At 37.8% G+C, this 21,082-nt stretch overlaps 1 protein-coding gene across 6 annotated transcripts in view; it reads left to right on the top strand.

Moving 5' to 3' along the window:
• Window positions 1-21,082, top strand: part of SAMD3 (sterile alpha motif domain containing 3) — a 218,340-nt gene that overhangs the window by 47,439 nt on the left and 149,819 nt on the right. For 3 of the 6 annotated variants that reach the window (XM_054558160.2, XM_024249071.3, XM_054558159.2), the window contains exon 2: window positions 636-751. The exons of 2 other annotated variants lie outside the window; for them this stretch is intronic. The gene's annotated coding sequence lies outside the window, so the exon portion shown is untranslated. Of the gene's footprint in view, window positions 1-635; window positions 752-2,263; window positions 2,434-21,082 lie in introns of all 6 variants that reach the window. One more of the 6 variants, XM_054558156.2, reaches the window with a different exon arrangement.

Here is a 21,082-nt window from a genome sequence, read left to right as displayed (position 1 = left end):
TTATGTGAAGCTCAGTTACACCCCAGATCCCCTCTCCAGGAACCTGGCCCTCTTCTACCTCTATGGAACAGATTTACCTTTGGAGAGATTTACAGCTAAAAATGGACAGTGAGGTGGCATTGGTGAAAGGCAACACAGAAAGTGAGGGAATTTAATAGAGTCTACCAATTGAATAGTGAGTCTCAAGCCCCTTTTCCCTTTGTCTCCCAGATTGCTTACAGCTGCACTTTTATTTTCCAGGCAGGAGAGAGAATTCCTTAAGGAGTCAGCGGTTATCAATGTAGGGTAATTTCGTCCACTAGGGGAACATGTGACAATGTCTCAGAACATGTTTGTTTCACACACCTGGTGTGTGGATAGGGGCTATTGGGGGTAGCCATCTAGTGGATAGACACCAGGGATGCTGCTAAACATCCTACAAATACACAGGCCAGCACCACACAACAAATTACCCAGCACAAAATGTCAATAGTGCCAACATTAAGAAATCCTGCAGCGTGACAGTGCTTTTCAAAGTGTACTCTCCAAGCCCACAGCGTGCTCAGCAGCCGGGAACTTGTTAGAAATGCAAGCCTACCCAGACCTACCCAATCACCAACTTTGGCGGTGAGTCTTGGCCTTCTGTGTTTTAACAGGCTCTCCAAGGGATTCTAACTCAGTCACAGTTTGAACCACTACTGAACCACTGCTCTTAGGAAGCTACAACTCAAAAGAAAAGCCCCACAGATGCTGAGAGCTGGTGATCCTCAGGGTGAGTGTGTAACTGCCTCGCGTTCCCATCATGTGCTATGCACCATGAGACTGCCATCAACTTGTTAATAAATGACTCTTAAAAAAGAATAACCAGCCAGATAAATCACCAAATTATTGAGAAAAAGTGTCTAACATGAAAGTCAGGGACCCAAACAAACAAAAGATATGTGTGTGTGTGTGTGCATGTATACTCACACATAAGGCCTATAATTACTGTCTTCAACAAGATAAGGTAGGTTTCAACAAAACAAGGCAATGCCATTTTAGGCTGGATGATTTTAAAAGAAAAAAGTTTAAAAAGCAAAAATTATCATTAAAAGAATAAAGAAAAAGAAGAAAAGTCAAGGCACAGAACTAAAATAGGGAATTGCAAATCACAGCCCAAACTAAAACGAGAATAACTTGATGCTGAGTTCCAGACTGAATGGGGTAAAATTACTTCACTGTCTCCTACTCAAAGACTGGATTGGCCCTGGACCCATAGATGGTTAAAATGAGAAAAGACTCCACCTCTGGCTGAGGAGGACTGTAAGGGTAAGGGACAGGAAGGGCCTGCGGAGGAAAGAGCACCCTGTAACAGTATGGTGAGCAAGCATGATTCAGGAATCAATGCATTACTTTCCTTTTGTCTCCCATTGTTGTTTTAAAATTTCTTCAGTGGAAAATACCTTCTGCTTTTTGATAAAAGCCTTGGCAGTTTCCTGGCTTCTCACTCTTAAGTAATAGAGAGTTCAACCATCACTTAAAGTCACAAAACGAAGTCTCAATTTACACATGAAATGTGTCCAGTCCAATACATCAATCAACACTTCCATATTTGTTTAGGGTAAGAGGTCTCCTTTTCCTCTTTTAGCTACAAGCCACAGAAGCAAGAACTTGTTCATTAGGAAGAGGTGTTTGTTAGCTGTGGCTTGCCTCTTTCTCATACTGTTTCTCCCCTCTTTGCTATCTGTGGTTTCAGCCCCTCAGGTCTGGCAAGTGGGGGCAGGGGAGAGGCAAAGGGATGCTTTCTGGGCTGGTTTCAGGCAGGCTCCATCTCTCGCTGGTACTTCTTTGGGCTCATCAGAGGCCCCCCTCCTGATGGGGAGTGAAATCTATTCCTGTAGTTGTCACTCAGTCCTTGGATTCTGGTTCTCTAGCTATCCAACCAAACAGAGACCCTGTGTGGAAGGTTCTCTAGGACAGGACTTGAAACCGCTCCAGTCCATCTCATTTGGCTCTTTTTTCCCCTCTCCTCAACATGGCTGTCATCTGGTCCCAGAAGACTCTTATATACTTTGCCCTTGTAAATGTGGACAGAGGAGACCATCTCAGCACAGCCACCTCCACTCTGCTGCACTGGCCTCTTAAACTTGTTCAACTACTGGGCCTAAAAGAAAGCAGTAGTCTGGAAGGTGTCTTCACAAATTTTTTTTCAACACTTCAGGTATTCCCTTTGCTCTTAGTCTCAGTCAATTTTTTAAAAATGTAGGGTCCTTGCGCCTGTAAAATTTCCCCCTCACTTTCTTAGGAAACTTCGGAATACTGCTCTATGGGCGTGCAGAACCATAAGAGTGGCTGCAACAGCGACCAAGGAGCCGTGGGCTGGTGGAACCCCTCCTTGCCTGTGCCTTCAGGAGGGCAATAACTTCTCCAGGCCCCTATGTCCTCATCTCTCATAAAATGCCTCTTTCATAAAATGTAAGTGCTTTCTAAATAAACTTTCAGTCCTAATATGTTTTGATTCTGACCATACACTATTTTGGTAGCTGGGTGGATAAAATCTATATTCACAGTAGAAAAGGCTCAATTATAATAAAAGTTTCAAGATCCTTTTTAAATGTAGCTCCTTCCCTCCATAGGTGCACGATTTAGGGGAGGAGGTGAGGTAGTGCACGGTATGTGTCCTTCTTTGTCAGGGCCCGGGCTCAGCTTTACTCTCTATTCAGCCCTCCCCAGCGCTGGAGTCATACATCCAAGGTACACTTTGCCAGTGCCCTCTCATTGGGCTGGTACTGACACACTCTCCCCGCTTAATCCCCCGAAAAAGAATATTAGCTGTGATTTCAGTTTTAATCATTGAAAAATCGAAACCTACTAAATCCAACATATTGCTGTGGTTATTGAGGGTCTCACGCTAGAGGATCCATTTATTCTCTGCAGTATAAAAAATTAGTGGCCATGTTAATAAATATACATTTACAATCAGTCTTCGGCTCATTATTTTTGCAATATAATTCAGATCCTTAAGCCTCTGAGATACGCAGTCTACAGTTGTAGGACATAGAAATACACAGGTGTTAAATTATCTGCAGAGAGCACATTTATTGTAATTTTGAATTCAATAGAAGTACATTATTTATTGCTTGGAAAAATTATAGCACTAAAATAGAATATAAAAACTATAACATTCAATGAAATTGTGTTCCCCAGCTCAGAACCAAAACTATATCTATGTATAATGTGTTGAATTTTGTTATAATGTGGTATGTTGTGCCTTGCTTTCTTTAAACAAAAAAAATTTAAATATTTTCATTAACCAAAAAGTATTCTTAGAAGACAGAGATAATTAACCTTGGAAAGCTAATTATTCCTTTGGTTAATTATAAAATAAAATATAGAAAGCATTTCTATCAATAAAAATTCTCCTTATGAGGGTTCTAAAACTCACCATATATGAAATGAAATCTTCTCAAAAGGCAATGCAGTATAGAATTACTAAGATTACATTTGCAATACAGATATTACAATATTCATAAAGATGTGGAAGCAATTACGGTGATGATATTTTGCATTCTTTGAAACAATTGAAATGGATTCTGTTTCAAATGGATAGGCATGCCAGAAAATTCTGGGAGAATATTATTCTCTAAGGTAAGAATAGAGAAACCATAAGTGTACATGATTCTTCTTTTATTTTTCTATGCATCTGCAGCCCATTTGGGGTTTGGATTTGGAATGCAATGTTATGCTCTGACAGAAACAGGTATTATCTTAATTGAATAACAGAATTACCTGCAATTTTATAAATTGCAGAAAGGTTTTTCTCTCTCTCTCCCTCTCTCCCTCTTCATATGATATTAGTAAGTGATTGCTTTCTGAGCTGGAAGGAGAAAACTGGGAAGGCTGAAATACACAATTAAAAAGGCGTTAGATAGAGAGCTTTTACCTCCCAATGGCACAGGATACTAGCAGAGGACAGTCAAGGACATCAGTTAACAAATGCAATGGCAGTGAAAATGGATTCTGACTCTCCACTCAGCAAAATAATTGGTGTCCCAAGTCCTTCAAGTTTACTTCTTTCCTCTGGCAAGGTGCCAAGAAATTCATCCTTCTTGGTTACTGTTAGGCTTTTTGCTGTTTTCAATTCCACTGCTTGGTGGCTAGATGCGCTATGACTTAAGCACTTCAAGAGGACCACACCTGTGCTACTTGTTCTGATTTTTTTACTCTGTAGTTGCTGATATCAATGATTTTAAAAGCACTAGCATTGACTTTGTGGACTTAAAAACAGCAACAATAATAATGGATTCAAGAACAGTAGCTACAATTTATTGAGCATTTTTTGTGTGCCACGATATTAAATATAATACCATCTGATCTGCTTCCCACAAAAGCCCTGTGAAGTGGGGGATATTATTCTACCCATTTTACAGATAAGGAAAGTAAAACTTGCTGAAAGTCATACAAGCTAGAGCTGGGTTATAAACACAGAATTTGGAATCTAACATTTATGCTCTTATGCCTCACATTCTAGTTTCCCCACATTGTAAGTAGTAGTATTTTCTGACTGTTTATACTATGCAAGGTATGATATCAAGTACTCTACATGCATCTTTTAATTTATGACTACAATGCTTGAAATACTCTGTCTCTAGCCCAATGAACTTGGAGAAGGCTCTCTTCTCACTAGGGTCAAAATTATGTAATAAGACTGCTGAAAGTTGTCGCCAAACCTTATTATCAGAGATCAAATATGAGTGTTGATTTTGCCATTCACTAACTTGGTGAAGTTATTTAAATTCTCTGACTCTTTTTCATTAAAATAAGGATAATAATTATACCTGTTTCATGAGTCTTAAAGAGAATTATGAATTATTTCATTAAAGAACACCATGCATTAATTCTCAATAAATTTCAGCTATTGTGATATTAATTTTGGTTTTTACATATGAAAGGTAGATTTATAACTCTCACTGCCAAGTAGCTTGGGCCGTTTTTATGTGGAGATAGGTCAAAATGGCAATTGTGAATCAGTATCTAAGAAGTGTTTCAGCATCCTGATTTACTTCTATATTGGGGTCAATTCATTTCTCACTGAAAAAATTTTCCCCTTGATTTGAGGCAGACTTTATCCTTCCCTTGTTCCAGAGTCCTAATCTAGTTATCTAGAAAATACTCACTAACCCAGAAATTCATTTCATCCATCTTTTACAAGGTCCAATGTGTTACCGTCAAAATTGGGTATTATGCTATTTCCAGGATGGCCCAACCTTCTAGGTTGGCCTACAGATGAGTTTTCTCCCCAAGTACATTTCCTACACACACACACAATAGAATGGAATAGGGTAGAACAGAATAGAATAGAATAGAATAGAATAGAATAGAATAGAATAGAATTCTATGAACTTGCCAAATTGAGGAGGTTGAAATACAATGAGGACCTCAGCTCTCTCCAGAATTTATAGGCATCTAAAAACCTTCCAAGATTATTATAACTTCCTGGAGAGAGAAGCTGTCCCTCATACCCCAGGAATTTCTTAGCCATGCACACCAGTTTCTGATTTAGTCAAGACTAACAGAGCTAAACCAAACAAACCCAAACAAATAAAGCAAAGGTCAAACAAAACCTTGTTTGATCAGAGAGGCCAAATGTGCATCAGAATGTGTGAGAAACCTTCCAGGATTATATGGTATCTACATTTAACCAATGATGGGTGTTCTTTAAAAACTTAAGTTTAAAATATTTGATGGGAGGCCCTCAGACTACCTGTGAGATGAAACTCTTCTGACTCATGTTTGGCCACGTACATCTATGCCAAAAGATATTATGAAAGCACAGGTCTTAACTGGCTATACACAAACTGGTTTTTTACAATCTTTGGTTCTAAAACAACTGTCTCAACTTCTATAGATGCTAAACCCTCTCAGACCAGCGTCTATCTACTTATACAAAAACATTGATTATCATGATTAACTTAAATAAATTGTGGGCCTACTACATTTTGTAACCAAAGCTTTTAAAAGCTTATTCTAACTTGTGGACATAACCATTAGCAACCAATTGACCTAAATTAATTCTGTAGTAAAATTCTATAAAAATGGACTGAGGATCAAGTTATTTGATTTTCAAAAGTAAATTCTCTATTTTCCCCATGGTTTGTGGAACAGTCCACCTAAATATTAAGCCCAATTTTCCTTTACAAAATTATAAACCTAAGTTTCTTAAATCAATATTCTAATTCTTCTCTTAAAGAATATTTGAATAATACCATTAATAGGTCTTTGAAGAACTCTTATTTTCACAGTTAATTACAAAGAAAAGAAGAAAAAGAAAGCTTAACTCCAAATCTATCTCTCCCAATACTCACAAAAAGATTTGCTATGTAATTTTCAGAGAACTGTGCAAAATAAAAATGTGGGACCTCTCGTTCAAAAATTAAAAACTCCAAGACAGCAACAGCAGAGCATGACAGTGCAAGGGACGGCCTTGTGGACCTGCCCAGATCTCATGCCCTTGTGAGCCTTGCTCACAACTGCATTCACCCCACGTATAATCTCTCACATTTAGGGAATGCTTCCTTTTTCACTCCATGTGTAAGTTTAGATATGTGTATAAAGTTTGATCTTTGTGAATTCACAAATATCACAGAAGGCTTTAGATACGTGAAAGTGTGTCCAGAAGCACAAAAAATACAGGAAAAATGTATTAAAATGATTCAAAAAGGCTAGGAAACAGAGAGAATGAGAGAATAAGTCAGAACAATAGCTAGATCATCCACATCCTTTGTCACATTTTAGAAATAGAATCTCAGTAGTGAATTAATAGTTAAAACTTTAATCAGTAGCTTAAAATATCATTATAGAAAGAAAACACCAGGACGAGATGGTTTATCAATTGGTTCTAGCAAATATTAATTAATAGTTTCATGTTCATGAACTCTTTCAAAGAATAGAAAAAGAAAGAACATTCTCTGTCTCATTCTATAAGGTCAGCATAAATCTTGATACTGTGATGTCTAATGTTTTATCTCTACTCCATACTTGCCCTGTATACACTTATCTTTGGTGCTGGAAGTCTGCAAACTATATTTCATAATCTCCTTGCCATCTGGCTTCCTGTTTGTTCCTGCCAATGTGAGGCACTGACAAGAGACTGGACAGTTAGCGGAATAGAAGCAATTTGTTTCTAATTTCTGTCGGTTCAACCAGCCTTGGTAGATATAGCTGTCGTGGTGGCAGCCACCTGTGAGAGTAGGTGCTTAGAAGAAAAGTAACTGCTTAGTCAACTTCCTTCCAGCTACAGCAGCCTCAGAATCATAGCAAACATAGGCATTAGGTAACATCATTTTTCTTTTGCTTCTCTAACCCTCATTTACCTTCATTGGGTAATTAATCTTTCCTTTTTTGTTCCTCTAACTCTCCTAATAACTTTGTAATAAATTTAATTTCCTGTTTTAAATTTCACCTTCTTGCAAGTCTAAAATGGTCCTATATTTTTGTGTTTAGACAGTGATTGATTTAGTGCTTAAATAATCCAAGAATAGTTGATAGAGTAAATATTTTTTAAGTAAAAATGTCCTGCTATGGTCTGAATGTTTGTACCCTCCCTACCCAATTCATACGTTGAAACCTAATCCTTAGTGTGATAGTATTGGACGGTGGAGCTTCTGGGAGGTAACTAGATCAGCGGGATTAGTGTCCTTATAAAAGAGATCCTAGAGAACTGCCTTTTCCTTCCACCATGTGAGGACACATTGTAAGGCATCATCTATGAACCAGAAAGCTGGCTCTCACTGGACACTGAATCTGCTGCCGTCTTGATCTTGGACTTCCAAGTATTCAGAAATAGGAGAAATAAATTTATTTTGTTTGTAAGCTATGCAGTTTATGGTGTTTTGTTATAGAAGCCCAAACAGACTAGGACAAGTCCTAAACAAAATGTTAGCATTAGCAATATTAGCACATTAGCAATTTATTTTAAAAGATGAGATTGCCAAGTTATATTTATTCAAAGATTTCAAGGTTGTTTGAATATCAGCAAATCAGTCAACACATTGCATCCCAATAATATCTGAAAGGAGAAAAACTGTATGACCTTCTTTACAGACTCAGGAAAGATATTTAACAAAATTTAATATCCATTCATGACTAAAATTCTTATCTAACTGGTAGAATAGAATGTTCATAACATGAAAAAGGGAATCTACAAATGCCTTATTGCTATCATTTTTCTAAAATAATATAAACATTCTCTTTAGAATCAGGAAAAATTATTATTCCTATCACAATTTCTGTTCAACATTGTTCTGGAGATTATAGACAGGGTAGTAAGACAAGGAAAAAATAAGTCAAAGAATTAAGTATTTAAAATTGAGAACAAATACTATAATTCTTTAGATGATACAGTTGAAAGTCTACACAGAAAACCCAAAGAATATATAGAAAAATATTAGGATATATAAGAGTTTAGCAGTGTTGCTAGAAATAAAATCAACGTAAATAAATCTACTTCATTTCTATATACCAGCAACAAATAGAAAATGTAATTTTACACTTCGGGAGGCTGAGGTGGGCGGATTGCCTGAGCTCAGGAGTTCGAGACCAGCCTGTGCAACATGGTAAAACCCCATCTCTACTAAAAATACAAAAAGTTAGCTGGCCGTGGTGATGCACACGTGTGGTCCCAGCTACTTGAAAGGCTAAGGCATGAGAATCGCTTGAACGCAGGAGGCAGAGGCTACAGTGAGCCAAGATTGCACCACTGCACTCCAGCCTGGGCAGCAGAGTGAGACTCTGTCTCAAAAAAAAAAAAAGGAAGAAAATGTAATTTTAGTGTTTATAGTAGCAACTAAGTAAAAACCATTAAAATATGTAAGCACTTTGTAGAAAAATTACAAAAGTTTATTGAAAGATATCTTAAAATACCTAAATAAGTAGAGTGATACACCATCTTTTTAGAAAGACTCAATATAGTTTTTTAAATATCAATTATAATCTCGACTTAAAGTTTGGATAAAATTAAAATTTCAGCATAATTTTTTTTCACGGAACTTAGCAAGGTGATTCAATGCACTGAATTCCTAGAGTCCAGAAAAGAGCCAAAACTCTCCTAAAGCAAAAGAGTAAGTGGAGAGATTTGTTTTCACTTCAGTAAAAAGTTATAAAGCTCTAGCAACTAAGATGAAAGTGTAATATTAGCATAGACATAGAGAATGTGTTCAATGCAACTAAAGAGAGAAGCCCAACAACTAATCTATACATTTATGGAAACTTGATTTATGAACAAATTTGTCACTTCACCCAGCACTTTGGGAGGCCAAGGGGGGCGAATCACCTGATGTCAGGAGTTCGAGACCAGCCTGGCCAACATGGCGAAACCCTGTCTCCACTAAAAATACAAAAATTAGCTGGGTATGGTGGCATGTGTCTGTAGTCCCAGCTACTCAGGAGGCTGAGGCAGGAGAATCACTTGAACCCAAGAGGCGGAGGTTGCAGTAAGCCGAGATCACATCACTGCACTTCAGCCTGGGTGGCACTTCAGATCAATGGGAAAATTAGGACTGTTCAACAATGTGACAAAACCATTGTTTAACCGTATAAGAAAAAAGCTGGTTATGTACCTCATATAATACATAAAAATCAGTCCCAGGAAATTTAAAACTTACATTTGAAAGAGAAAACATTTAAACATATAGGAGAAAATGTAGATAAATGTTTATACACTCAAGTTAGAATTTATTGAAGAAAAAACAAAAATGACAAACTTAAAGGAAAATATTTATAAATTCGAAAACTTTAAAATTAAAACCTTATGTTAATCAAAACATAATAAAAACACAAAAAAAACTGGAAGATAGACTTGCAACACACATACAAAATAAAGAATTAAAATGTAGAATATATTCAGAATGGAGGTGACATGATTTTATATATTGTTTTAAAAGATTACCAGGCCAATAAAGTGTATATAGGTGAAATAGTGAAAACTGGGACAGGAATTAAGAGGCAAGTTAGGTGAATGGTGATGGAATTTTGGACTGGGGTGGTAGAGCATTGGAGAAAAAGGAAGCAGATGGATTCCAGATGTGTTTTTGCATGTGTGGCCAACATAACTCACTGATGAATTGTATGTGGATTTTAAAGAAAAGGAAAAAATTTGATTTTGACTCCAAACTTTTTGGCTTGATTAACTGGGTAAATGAGTTTCTATAAATAAATACATTTATTTCTATTCATGGAAAGGCCTGGGAGAGGAAAATGTTCAGATTGAGGAAGAATATAGAGTTAACCTTTTGGCCACATTAAGTTTAAGTTGCCTATTAGGTACCTAAATGGAGATATTGGCTCCATTACAATAGACACTAGCTGCTTTAGTTCAGACCTCAACAGAGAGATCAGATGTAGAAGAATAATTTGGATGTCATTGGCCATATGTGGTGTGAGGGTATCTATTTTTTTCTCCTGTACTGTGATGTGAAACAGAAAAGATTGTGATTTGTGATTCTGGAGATGAAAGACAAAGTGAAGAGGACCCCTACTTAGAGGAGACATGCTGCCCCTGAACAATAGAGGCAGGAAAGGTACTGAAGAGATCAATGTTCAGTAGGGTCCCTCAGGGTAGGCACACAGTCGATCACCTCTAGGAACAGTAATACGTGGTACTGAGTATTATTGTATTATAGATTCAGGGGATACATGTACAGTTCGTTACATGGGTGTACTGCACAATGCTGAGGTTTGGGCTTGTAGTTAACTCGCCACCCAAACAGCGAACATAGTACCCAACAGGTAGTTTTTCAACCTTGCCCCCTCAAATTTTAAAGTCTCCAGTATCTATTGTTTCCATCTTTATGTTCACATGTACCCATTGTTTAGCTCTTACTTATAAGTGGTGACTTGTGGTACTTGATTTTCTGTTTCTGCATTAGTTCACTTAGGCCTCTGGCTGCATCCATGTTACTGCAAAAAAAAATTATTTCATTCTTTTTTATGGCTGCATAGTATTCCATGGTGCATATGTACCACATTTTCCTTGTCGAACCCACCACTGATGGTCACTTAGGTTGATTCCATGTCTTTGCAATTGTGAATACTGCTGAGATAAACATACAAGTGCAGGTGTCTTTTTGATACAACAATTTATTTTCCTTTGGACAGATACTCAGTAGTGCGATTGCTGGGTCAAATGGTAGTTCTCTTTTTAGTTCTTTGAGAAATCTCAATACCGTTTTCCATAAGGGTTGAACTACTTCACATTCTCACCAACAGTGTATAAGTGTTCTCTTTTCTTCATATCTTTGCCAATATCTGTTATTTTTTGACTTTTTAATAATAGCTATTTTGACTGGTGTGAGATGGCATCTCATTATGGTTTTAATGTGCACTTCTCTGATGATTAGTGTTGATGAGCATTTTTTCCTATGTTTGTTGGCCTCTTGTATATCTTCTTTTCAGAAATCTTTGTTCATGTCCTTTGCCCACTTTTTAATGGGCTATTTGTTTAAGTTCCATATAGATTCTGGATATTAGTCCTTTGTTGGATGCATACTTTGCAAATATTTTCTCATTCTGGAGGTTGTCTATTTATTCTCTTGATTGTTTCTGGTTTGTGTGTTTGTTTGTTTATTGTTTGCTGTGCAGAAGCTCTTTAGTTTAATTACGTCTCATTTGTCTATTTTTGGTTTTGTTGCCTTTGCTGTTCAGGTGTTAGTCATAAATTCTTTGTCTAGGCCAATGTCCACAAGAGTTTTTCCTAAATTTTCATATTTTGAGGTCATAAATTTAAGTATTTAATTCCTTTTGAGTTAATTTTTTATATGGTGAGAGGTGGGGGTCCAGTTTCATTCTTCTGCATATGGATACTCAGTTTTCTCAGACCATTTATTGAATAGGATGTTCTTTCTCCATTGTTTATTTTTGTCAACTTTGTCAAAGACCAGTTGGTTGTAGGTGTGGCTTTATTTCTGGGTTTTCTATTCTGTTCCACTGATCTATGTGTCTGGTTTTTGTTTGTTTGTTTTTTACTATTACAATGCTGTTTTTGTTACCATAGCCATATGGTATAGTTTAAACTCAGGCAATGTGATGCCTCCAGATTTGTTCTTTTTGCTGAGGATTGCTTTGGCTATTTGGGCTCTTTTGGGGTTTCATATGAATTTTAGAATTGCTTTTTCTAATTCTGTGAAAAAAAATGGCATTGGTAATTTGTTAGGAATAGCATTGAATTTATGGATTGCTTTGGGCAGTATGGTCATTTTAATGATATTGATTCTTCTTGTTCATGGGGATGGGATATTTTTCCATTTGTTTGCATCATCGGTGATTTCACTCGTCAGTGTTATGCAGTTCTCCTTGTAAAGATCTTTCACCTTCTTGATTTAGTGTATTCCTAAGTATTTTATTTTTTGTTTGGCTATTGTAAATGGGATTGAGTTCTCAATTTGGTTTTCAGCTTGAACATCCTGGGTGTATAGAAATGCTACTGATATTTAATAGCAAAGACTTAGAACCAACCCAAATATGCATTAATGATAGACTGGATTAAGAAAATGTGGCACATATACACCATGAAATACTACGCAGCCATAAAAAAGAATGAGTTCATGTCCTTTGCAGGGACATGGATGAAGCTGGAAACCATCATTCTCAGCAAACTATCACAAGGACAGAAAACCAAACACCACATGTTCTCACTCATAGGTGGGAGTTGAACAATGAGAACATATGGACACAGGGCGGGGAACATCACACACCAGGGCCGGTCGGAGGTGGGGGCTGAGGGAGGGATAGCATTAGGAGAAATACCTAATGTAAATGATGAGTTGATGGGTACAGCAAACCAACATGGGACATGTATACCTATGTAACAAACCTGCATGTTGTGCACAGGTACCCTAGAACTTAAAGTATAATAATAATAATAAAGAAATGCTACTGATATTTGTATGTTGATTTTGTATCCTGAAGTTTTACTGAATTCATTTGTCAGGTCTAGGAGTCTTTCAGAGAAATCCTTAGGATTTTCTAGGTATAGAATCATGTCATCAGAGAACAGAGATAATTTGACTTTCTCTTTTCCTATGTGGATGCCTTTTCTTTCTTTCTTTTTTCTGAATTCTGTAGCTAGAACTTTCAGTACTATGTTGAATAGGAGTGGTACGAGTGAGCAGCCGTGTTTTGTGCCAGTTCTTAGGGGGAATGCTTCAAGCTTTTGCCTATTGAATATCATGTCAGCTGTGGGTTTGCAATAAATGGCTCTTATTATTTTGAGATATGTTCCTTCAGTGCCTAGTTTGTTAATGCCTAGTTTGTTGAGGGTTTTTATCATGAAGAGACATTGGATTTTTTTATTGAATGCTTTTTCTGTCTATTGAGATGATCATATAATTTTGGTTTTTAATTTTGTTTATGTGATGAATCACATTTATTGATTTGCATATGTTGAAACATCCTTGCATCCCGGGAATAAAACCCTCTTGATTGTGATAAATTATCTTTTTGATGTGCTGCTGGATTTGGTTTGCTAGTAGTTTGCTGAGGATTTTTGTGTCTGTGTTTATCAGGGATATTGGCTTGTAGTTTCCTTTTTGTTTTGTCCTTGCCAGATTTTGGTATCAGGATGATACTGGCTTTACAGAATGAGTTAGAGAAGAATCCGTCTGACTTGATTTTTTGCAATACTTTCAGTAAGATTAGTACCAGTTCTTCTTTGAACATCTGGTAGAATTTGGCTCTGAATGCATCTGGTCCAGGGCTTTTTTTGTTTGGTAGATTTTTTATTACTGATTCAATTTCACAATTAATTATTGGTCTGTTCAGCATTTCAATTTCTTCCTGCTTCAATCTTGGGAGGTTTCGTGTTTCCAGAAAATTATCCTTTTTCTATAGATATTCTAGGGTGTGCACAGAGATGTTCCTAGTAGTCTCTGAGGATCTTTTGTATTTTTGTGGTATCAGTTGTAATGCTAATGCTACCTCTGTCACTTCTGAATGTGGTTATTTGCACAATCTTGTTTTCTTGGTTAATCTAGGACAATCTATCAATTTTGTTTATCCTTTCAAAAAACCAACTTCTTGTTTTGTTGATCCTTTTTCTGGTTTTTTGGCCTCGATTTCATCTAGTTTTGCTATAATCTTTGTTATTGCTTTTCTTCTGTTAGCTTTGTGTTTGCTTTGTTTTTGTTTATCTAGTTCCTTTAGGTGCAATGTTAGGTTGTTAATTTGAGATCTCTCTTTGTGATGTCGGCATTTAGTGCTATAAACTTTTCTCGTAATACTGCTTTCGTTATGTCCCAGAGATTTTGGTGTGTTGTGTCTCCATTTTCATTTGTTTCAAAATTTTTTTTTTATATTTCTGCCTTAATTTTGTTCTTTACCCAAAAGTCATTCAGAAGCAAACTGTTTAGTTTCCACGTACATCTATTGTTTTGAGTGTTCCTCTTGGTATTGATTTCTAATTTTACTTCACTATGGTCTGAGAAGATGCTTGATATGATATGATTTCAGTTTTTAAAAATGTACTGAGATTCTCTGTAATACCAAGTGTATGGTCAATTTTAGAGAATTTTTCATAGCACAGATTAAAAAATTATATTATGTGATTGTGGGGTGGAATATTCTGTAGATGTCTATTAGGTCCATTTGGTGAAGAGTCCAATTTAAATCCAGAGTTTCTTTGTTAGTTTTCTGCCTCAGTGATCTGTCTAGTGCTGTCAGTGGAGCGTTAAAGTCACCCATTGTTATTGGATCGCTGTCTATCTTTCTCTTTAGGTCTAGTAGAATTTGTTTTATAAATGTAGGTACTCTGATGTTCAGTGCATACATAGTGTTGAATTGAACCCTTTATCATTAAATAATGCTCTTCTGTCTCTTTTCTTACTGTTGTTGCTTTAAAGTCTGTTTTATCTGATATAAAAATAGTAACCTCTGCTGTTTTTTGTTTTCCATTTGTGTGATTGATCTTTCTCCATCCCTTTATTTTGAGCCTATCAATGTTTTTACACATAACATAGGTCTCTTGAAGGCAGTGGAAGCTTGGGTCTTGTTTTTGCCCAATGTGCCACTCTATGTCTTTTAAGTGAAGCATTTAAGCTCTTTGTTTATCTAGTTCCTTTAGGTGCAATGTTAGGTTGTTAATTTGAGATCTCTCTTTGTGATGTCGGCAATTAGTGCTAAAAACTTTTCTCTTAATACTGCTTTCGCTATGTCCCAGAGGTTAATATCGATATGTGAGGTTTGTTCCTGTCGTACTGTTGCTAAGTGATAAATAGTGTAGTCTCAATTATATAATTGCCTTATATGATCTGTGTACTTATGTGTGCTTTTATGGTAACAAGCGTCATTCTTTTGTTTCCATGTGCAGATCTCTTCTGAGTACTTTCTTAAGACTGATCTGGTAATGACAAATTCCTGTAGCATTTGCTTCTCTGGGAATGACTTTACTTCTCCTTCATTCATGAAGCTTGTTTGGCAGGATATGAAATTCTTGGTGGCATTTTCTTTTCTTTAAGAAGGCTAAAACTAGGCCCCCAATCTCTTTTGGTTTGTAATGTTTCTGCTGAGAAGTCTACTGTTAGTCTGATGGGATTTCCTTTATACGTAATTTTGGCCCTTTTCTCTAGTTGCCTTTAAGATTTTTCCCCTTCACATTGACCTTGGATAGTCTGATGACTGTACCTCAGGAATAGTCATATTGTGAAGTGTCTTGCAGGTGTTCTCTGAATTTCTTGTATCTGGACGTTGACTTCTCTAGCAAGATTAGGGAAATTTTCCTGAATTTTTTTCCTCAAGTATGTTTTCCAAGTTGCTTGCTTTTTCTTTTTTCTCAGGAATGCCAATGGTAGTAGATTTGGTCACTTTACATAATCCTATATTTCTCTAAGGCTTTCATCATTTTTTAAAATTCTTTTTTCTTGATTTTTTTCTGACTGGGTGAATTCAAAAGACCAGTGTTCAAGCTCTGAAATTCTTTCTTCTGCTTTGCCTAGCCTATTGTTAAAGATTCCAGTTGTATTTTTAAATCCTTTAGTGAATGTTTCTATTCCAGAAGTTCTATTTGGTTTTTTCTTAATATAGCTATCTTGTCTTTTATATCTTGAATCATTTTTCTGGCTTCTTCTTATTGGATTTCCACTTTCTCTTGGATCTCATTGAGTTTCCTTGCAATTTATATTTTGAATTCTTTTTCTGTTGTTTCAAACTTTTCAATTTGATTAGGATCCATTGCTAGAAAGAGAATGCAATCCTTCAGAGGTGTCAAGGACTCTGGCTTTTAGTACTTCCAGAGTTCTTGTGCTGATTCCTTCTCATCTGAGGGAACTGGTGCTTCTTATTTTTGAATTTTCTATTGTTTGGATGGGACATTTTTATTTTTAAATTCTTTTTTCTCTTGAGGGCCTGACTAAGGTGTACACTGCATATGGTCATTTGGCTTCATTCCTGGGTGTTTTCAGTGGGCCAAGACTCTATATGGGTTCATTGGCTGTGGATAGCTTCCGTGCAGTAGCTTTCTTAGATGTTGCTTTTGTAGTGATGCATTGGATGTATGAGCCAACAAACTATCTCCTGCAGGACTGACTGAGAGTTCTGATGTCTCAGAAAGCTTGTCCCATGCACCAGCACTTAGCCTGTCTGGCAGCAGGCTTGCTTTTTATTTGGTGGTGCAGTTCAGGCTGCAATCCAATAGATGGTGCTTAAGTGTAAAAGCTGGCTTGTCCTCAGGTGGACTGATGATGAGTGGAAGCACCTGCCCTGAAGGATGGGTGGTAGGAAGAGATTGTGTTGGGGTGCACTGAAGTGTCAGGGGAAGGGGCTGGGGTGTGTACCAACTCCTTATCCTGAGTTGGCAGGAATGTGATCCACTTCCCTATCACACCCCTGTCATAGGGCTCATGACCCTTATTTCATAAAGACTTTGACCTTTGGTTCCCCACCACAGTGTGGCTGCAGGCCCTGGATACACCCCTCTGAGAGCTACCCCAATATGGGCTCAGGGCAGACCCTCTTCCCTTGGTCCAGAGCAGGCAACTCTATGGCCAATCTCTCCTCCATTGCTGGATGCTACTGCTCTGTATAGGCACGAGGGACGGGTAGTTGGGCTTTGTACAAGCTCAAACAGCATGGACTGACTTTCAGCAAGGGTGAAGCCACCACAAAAAGTATGAAAAACACTTTCTCCAAGTGCATGTGCTCTGGCTGCTGGTGGGAAGTTGCATCCCCAACAAGTTATCAGGGAAGGCAGGAGATGATACTCCTCCATATCTGTTCCTGGGAGCCAGTGCCGCCCCCTTCAGTGACTGGTACTGTGCCCTTATTTCCTTTGTCCTGAGGGGGCTTTTGTAGGGCTCCTCCCACCAAGGGCACTCCCACCTACCCTTTCCATGGACTCTGAGTTTCCTGGGTTGATCTTTACCAAACTCTTGCTGCTTTCCTTTTTCGTACCCCAGCTCCTTCCCATAGGCACTCCAACAGATCCTGGTTGTCTTCTCTCAGCTTTCCATTCAGAACTTGTCCATTCACCAGTAACTTTAATCTTTCTGAGGAGAACTGACATCCAATGTCTCTAGTCAGCCATCTGCTCTTATCACCAGATTCTCCCATTTACCTTCTTGGCATTCTCTTTTCATCCACCAACATGGTCCCCCATGGGACCCCGTAGGCCACCTGGATACTGATTTGCATCAAGAATTGAGGAGGCCTCAGGAAATGAAGAGGAAGGGAAGAAGAGGGTGACAGGAAGCAGGAGAAAGCAAGGCAGGAGAAAGAGACAAGGGAAGACCTCAGTACTCAGTATTATGTTTTTGTTTCCCATATTGCAGTCTCCAAGTGTCTTTACTGATGTGTCTATGTTTGGGAAAACTAAACTTGCCATTTTTGCTATTATGTCTATGCCTAGGGTCAAGAAGGGCAGGGAAGTGGCAGCAGCCTAGAAAGCAGGTATAATGCAGTAAGGGGCAACAAATAGAAATGCCCAGAACATCAGTCCATAGCAGCATGATATGGAATGACTGACTACACAATATCCATTTTCTACCCCACCTGGGTCTGGGAGAGTGGGAACAAGGATCACTGATTAATATGGGCCAATTATGATAATCCCATTCCTCTTGCTGGAAGTTGTCAGTGGAAAGGCCTAAGCTCATTTAAACCAATGAGAGATGAGGAGAGTTTTGCTGTGGTCACCTGGGAAAGAAATATCTTAACTCTTAAGAGTAAGTTACAAAAAGTCAAGTTCTTTCTTCTTAGACTTGAAAATGGAAGCCTGTATTCCCAAATGCTACTGACTACAATCCTATGACCGCAAAAGAAATTTAGGATGAAATTTATCTAGTGGATGTAGTTGCAGATAGACAAAAAGAACCCAAGTCCATCTCATCAAACCACCATCTCTGAGGCATGCCTTACCTCTGCAGTGCCTTGATGTGAGTCAATACCTTCAATAGTGAAGCCCAACTTGAGTCAGGTTTATGCCAGTTGAAGCTGAAAACATTTAACTGATACAGACTGATAAAAAAATAAGCAGAGAGGCTGGGCGTGGTGGCTCACGCCTATAATCCCAGCACTTTGGGAGGCCAAGGTGGACAGATCACCTGAGGTCGGGAGTTTGAGACCAGCCTGACCAACATGGAGAAACCTCATCTCTACTAAAAATACAAAATTAGCTGGACGTGGTGGTGCATGCCTCTAATCCCAGCTACTCGGGAGGCTGAGGTGGGAGAATTGCTTGAACCCTGAAGGCAGAGATTGCGGAGAGCCGAGATCACGCCGTTGCACTCCAGCCTGGGCAACAAGAGTAAAACTCCATCAAAAAAAAAAAAAAAAAATCAGAGAAATTTATGGAAAAATTAGACATTCCTGGAGTTCAAAAATATTATAGGAAAGAAATACAATAACAATAAATGAATTGCCTGCAGATAATCAAGGTATGCAAGATTGGACTATAATTGTTGGATACTGAAGGGCAAACTGTCCCTGGAGATGAAGGACTTGGAGGCATTCGAGACATTCAGAATACTCAATCATGTACAAATTTTTACACAACCAAAAAGCAGGGAGTTATATAATTTTGAGGTCATTCTAACAGCCATATTGCAAAAAAAAATTAATCTTGCAAAAATAAAAATTAATCCTTGAAATTAGAAACATTAATAAATATGTCATGCTAATGATTAAGATCTTTTTCAGTTGAATGAAATATAAGAATAAAAAAGAAACAATGTTTTACCTTGGTTCTTAATCATTAACCCTCCTTTCTGAAGAGTCTAAAGAACTTCACAAATAAAATAAACATTAATAACGACGGGCTGAACAGAATTCCTTTTAAAAAATACACACAGTGTTCAAGCAAATATTTTCTTAGATTAGTCTGAAATACCCTGAAGAAAAGTTTATTCAAGATTCTCTGAAGTGATTTTCAGAGTTGTGTAGATTTTAGGCTTGCTTTGCTTTAAACAAAGCCTTTTGAAGTCTAGTAGAATATGTATGGCATAACATCCTTGAGCTCATCCAAATTGAAATTAAAGAAGAAAAATAGTTATCCTGTTAAGTAAGCAGTCTCCTTTTATAAATATGAAACTATGATTTAAAAATCCATAATGTATTCTTGCTTACTAGCTCTTCAATCCGTATCTCTCAGTCCCTACTGTCACACCAAAGAAATGTCTTGGGGGTGAAATCTCTGTCCTTTACAGAGGAGAGGCAATCACTTAAATCAAGGTAATCCAAGAGGTTGTCTGCCGTCTTCTGGTCAGTCTTGAAGCCTGAGCAGCCTCTGCTCCCACTGCTAAGATGCTGTTTGCATAAGGCCCATGTTGTGAGTGTCCTTCCTTACCCATATAGCATAAGACTTCCGCAACATCAAAAGCCAATCCCTATCGAGAAAAGTGTAGAGACTCACGAGACAAACTATGAAGTCTTTGGTAGTATGAAGCACTAAAAACAAGTTTTCAGCATAAAGTGGTGTGGAGTGCCCCTAAATCTAGTGGCACAATCCACTCACTTCTCGCAATTATAAAATAGAGTTAGTCCTCATTGAATTAATCATATGTCAACATCAAATGTTATCCTACATCCTTCAGGACTGGTTTTTAAAAATGTTTATGGAAACTGTGGAAGCATCACTGGGGCTATTCTTAGGACTATAATATAACTAAAGAAAGCAACTTCCTACTTAAGGATATTGTCACCTACCACAAAAAAACGTGGCCACAAAAAGGTGGTAATCTGTGTAAGAGAGTAATATTTTAGATAATAATATTATTTCAATCTTTGTCTAAAGGAAAGAGGCAATGTAGCCAGAAAACACTTGTTTTCTAACTACTAGAGTGAGGGGACCAGAATGTTGTGATATATTGTGGGTCAAGGATACTTGTGAGCTTTTCATCAATAGCCTCAGTCAAAGATGGCAAATACACAGCAAGCTCAGCTCACACTAGCAGTCTTGGACAGGTGTAAGACACTGTCATTCAATCATAGCATTCCTTTTCACTGGCCTCAAATGTCATTTTAAACTACCTTCCAACCCAGCACCCCAAGCAAATGGAGTTGGTCCGTAATATAAAACCAAAATGCTTCTCTAGTATAGATGCAACTGTCAAGTTCCCTTTAACTAAACTGTGAACTCTTGAAACATAATTTTAAATACTAATTGAGGATTAGGGACTTTGATGCAAGGAGAAAGCAGTAACTTAGATTCATCTTCCATTAATTAGAAACAGATAGAAACAGCTTCCATTGTAACTGAATAAACTGACATTGTGAATCACATACACAACAATCATTTCTGGGTTTGACAGTTAAGAGTTGTTCCTGGCCGGGCATAGTGGTTCATGCATGTAATCCCAGCACTTTGGGAGGCCGAGGTGGGGAGATCACGAGGTCAGGAAATCGAGACCATCCTGGCTAACACAGTGAAACCCCGTCTCTACTAAAAATACAAAAAATTAGCTGGGCATGGTGATGGGCGCCTGTAGTCCCAGCTACTCGGGAGGCTGAGGCAGGAGAATGGTGTGAACCTGGGAGGCGGAGCTTGCAGTGAGCCAAGATCAAGCCACTGCACTCCGGCCTGGGCGACAGAGAGAAACTCTGTCTCAAAAACAAAACAAAACAAAACAAAACAAACAAACAAAAA

The sequence above is a fragment of the Pongo abelii genome, chromosome 5, assembly GCF_028885655.2.
Source record: "Pongo abelii isolate AG06213 chromosome 5, NHGRI_mPonAbe1-v2.0_pri, whole genome shotgun sequence".
NCBI classification, from domain to species: domain Eukaryota; kingdom Metazoa; phylum Chordata; class Mammalia; order Primates; family Hominidae; genus Pongo; species Pongo abelii.
Note: the sequence above shows the minus strand (reverse complement) of the source record. Positions and strands in the feature narration are given on the sequence as shown.